The sequence below is a fragment of the Belonocnema kinseyi genome, chromosome 2 (genome assembly GCF_010883055.1).
Source record: "Belonocnema kinseyi isolate 2016_QV_RU_SX_M_011 chromosome 2, B_treatae_v1, whole genome shotgun sequence".
NCBI lineage: Eukaryota > Metazoa > Arthropoda > Insecta > Hymenoptera > Cynipidae > Belonocnema > Belonocnema kinseyi.
In genome coordinates this window covers 15,193,789-15,197,228 of record NC_046658.1, presented here as the reverse complement: position 1 = coordinate 15,197,228, position 3,440 = coordinate 15,193,789, and the positions used below count along the sequence as shown (strand labels likewise).

The 3,440-nt window shown below is 24.7% G+C and overlaps 1 protein-coding gene across 1 annotated transcript in view; it reads right to left on the bottom strand.

Moving 5' to 3' along the window:
• Positions 1–3,440, bottom strand: part of LOC117167986 (rRNA N6-adenosine-methyltransferase ZCCHC4) — a 223,859-nt gene that overhangs the window by 219,259 nt on the left and 1,160 nt on the right. The window lies entirely within an intron of this gene.

Here is a 3,440-nt window from a genome sequence, read left to right as displayed (position 1 = left end):
TGAGAAAGAAAATCCGTAATTTTTCGTTTTTCAAAATTCGAATATTCACACGTGCCACCGGCTCTTCAAAATCCTGTTTATTTATTATGGAGTTATTTTGAATTTTCGAAAAATTGAACTCATGTTCCAGGATTTCATCGAAATGTACCGAACTTTTTAGGGGTTTCATACAAATAATTACTAATGGACAATTTAAGTATTCACCATGACTTTTTAAATAATCTTCAATTGTTTAAATAAATGTAAATTATTTAAACAATTATTTATTTGCAAGAAATGTAAAAAATAATCTATGTTCTGATTGAAATGCAATATTTTTGTCATTGTTTAAAGAAGTAAATTTTTCTACAAATATTATGTAATAATTGAAACAGTTATTAATTGTTGATATTCTAAATTTCTCCAAATTGAGCCAGAAATGTCCACTTTGTTCAAATTGGTATCCTATGCTACGTTTTGTAGAATAATTATATAATTTTTAAACATTTATCCTGATGTTTAACAAATTTCTATTTATTTATTATTACATTTTTTTGAACAATTAAAAAGTTGTTGACATCACTGGCGGACCGAAGGAACCGAAAGGAGACTCTACAAAGTACCCGTAAAGACCCCATTGGGTCCCCATTCGGTTCCTTTTTAAAAAACTCAACAAAAAAAAGCAAGATCAACTTTTAAACTGTTGAAATTTGGATTCTACGTTAAATTTTCTATTGGACACTCACGGAGTAATCGTAATAATTTTTTTGTAGCGTTAAAAATTTAAAAAAATGTCATTAACTTCTGCTAATGGTGACTTCCAGCGTATCCATAATAGCTCAAGTAGTATGTTCCGCACGAAATTTACAAATTAAATTCTCTCTTACTTGTATCGAAGCGTTCTTATCTGAGGTTTCCACTGCATGGCGCTAGCATTCAGACAAAATTTTTAAAGTTACCGACGGAACGTTTGTTAACTGCTACTAAAAGAAGATGCACTTGAAGGCGCCTTCGACCCATGTAAATGACAGGTATTTTATTTTTTTAAAGTTTTTAACGCTGCAAGAAAAAGTATTGCGATTACTCCATGAGTTTCTAATGCAAATTTTAACGTAGAATCCGAATTTCAACAATTTGAAAGTTGATTAGGCTTTATTTTAGGTTTTTAAAAAAGGAACCGTGTGAGAACCCAATGGGGTCTTACCGGTTACTTTCTAGAGGCTCCATTCGGTTCCTTCGGTCCGCCAGGGGTATTATTTCTATATACTATAAAATCAGTAACATAACGGTATGTGTTCTATTTTATTTAATTTTTTTAGTTAGCGAAAAAGAACTGCTTGAGCAAATAAAGATTGTGTAAACAAATAGAAATTTATTAAACATTCAGAGAAATGTATCAAAATTATGTAATTATTCAAGATGATGTGGCATAGCATATTAATTTGGAAACAAAATTGATATCTCTGGCTCAATTTTTATAAAGGTTGAAGATAGACAATAAATAATTGTTTAAATAATTACATAATATTTTTTAAAAAATGTTATACTAACAAAAATGATAAATAATTACATTTCAATCAGAAAATACAATTATATTTTTAACAGTTTTTGTGAAGAATTTTTTGGATTGTAACGTTTTTCTCCTAATTTCTTTTTATGTATCTACTCATCATTATAGAATTGTATGTAAAAATAATCATAATTGACAATCCAATGTGATAACAAAACTCAGAGATATAAATCACTTCTACCCTTTAATTTGATTTATATTTTAATATTTTTGTCTCGACATTTCCATCTCATAAAATTAATCATAAGTTTTGGATTTATCGATTTTAATTTGCCCTACTCAGGAAATTGGTACCCAGGAAAAGCCCTTGAAAATTTGACAATTTTGTTGAAAATTCGTTTTTTTTCTTGTTCAATTCAATTTTTTAGCACAGTTTTTATCTGGAAATTGAACTATTCAATTTTTTGTTGAAACTTTATCCTGTACATTGTATTAGTTAAAACACCAATTATTTGATAGAAAATTAATTTATTTTGTAAAAATTAAACTTTTGGGTTGAAACTTAATTTATTTTGTTAATTAGATTTTTTTCCTAAAATAAGAAAAACTGCAAAATAAAAAAATTGCCTTAAAATCGTCCTGATTAATTTTTTTTTTTAATTTTGAAAATCTTTTCAAATACTTACATAAAATTAATTTTTCAAAACAAAAAATCATTTTCAATTTTCTTAGCAATCACAACAATTTTTGTTATTCTTTGTAAATATTTTACAATTCTCAAAAAGCTTAATTTTTTTTAAATCTGCAAAAATCTACATCGTGTTTCAAATTATTTGAAATAATTTTTAGTTTTACATTAATTTTGAATATTTTTTAAAATTAAAATTGTAGCGTTAAAACTTAAAATTTAGCTCATATAAATTTAACAATTCAAGGCTTTCTATTTCGAAACATTCTGTTCAAATTTGTATAGTCTTTAACAGTTGTTTGTAATGGATTTTTTTACAATGAACGTTTAAATATTTCTGATAATTAACGAAATTTTCTTTTTTTAATTAAAAAATTTCAAATTGAATGGGTTAAAAATAAAATTTTTTTAGACTGAATTAATATTTGGAGTCATAATTGAAAATACCTTTATAAACTAATATCTATTAATTCTTTAATTTTGAACGGATTGAAAATCATCTTGTAAAATCAATTATTTGTCTTTTTTAATACCTTAAATTAAATTCAAAACATTTTATTTTAAAATTATTTCAATTAAAAAAACCCATAATCGAAAACAAATAAATTAATTTTCTATCAAATAATTGGTGTTTTAACTAATACAAAGTACAGGATAAAGATTCAACCAAAAATGGAATAGTTCAATTTCCAGATAAAAGCTGTGATGAAAAATTGAATTGAACAAGAAAAAAACGAATTTTCAACTTGTTAAATTTCAAGGGAACAGGTGAATTTTTTACCAAGAAGATTAATGTTCTATAAAAAAAAACGATTTTCCTACTTAACCAATATATACAATTAATTTTTAATCAATCCTATAATAGTTACATTTTCAGATAAAGATAAATAATTTTTAACAGAAAAAATTAATTTTAAACAAAGCTGTTTAATTTTTAACCAATCAGATGAATTTTCGACCATGAAAATTAATGATCTACAAAAAAAGACAAATTTTAAACAAAATACATGAATTTTTGATGAAATTATTTAATTTTAAAGTCAAAAAGACGAATTATCTACAAAAAGTTGAATTTTCTAAGCGAAAAATATGAGTTTTCAATCAAAGATTTTAACTTTCAATCGAATAGTTAAATTTTCTACCATAAATAAAGAACCTTGTAAAAAAAACGTATTTTTTTTACAATCTTAATGAAATAATCGACTTTTAAACCCAAGAAGATGTACAGTTGATATTTCAACCAAGCAATTGAATTTTTGATCA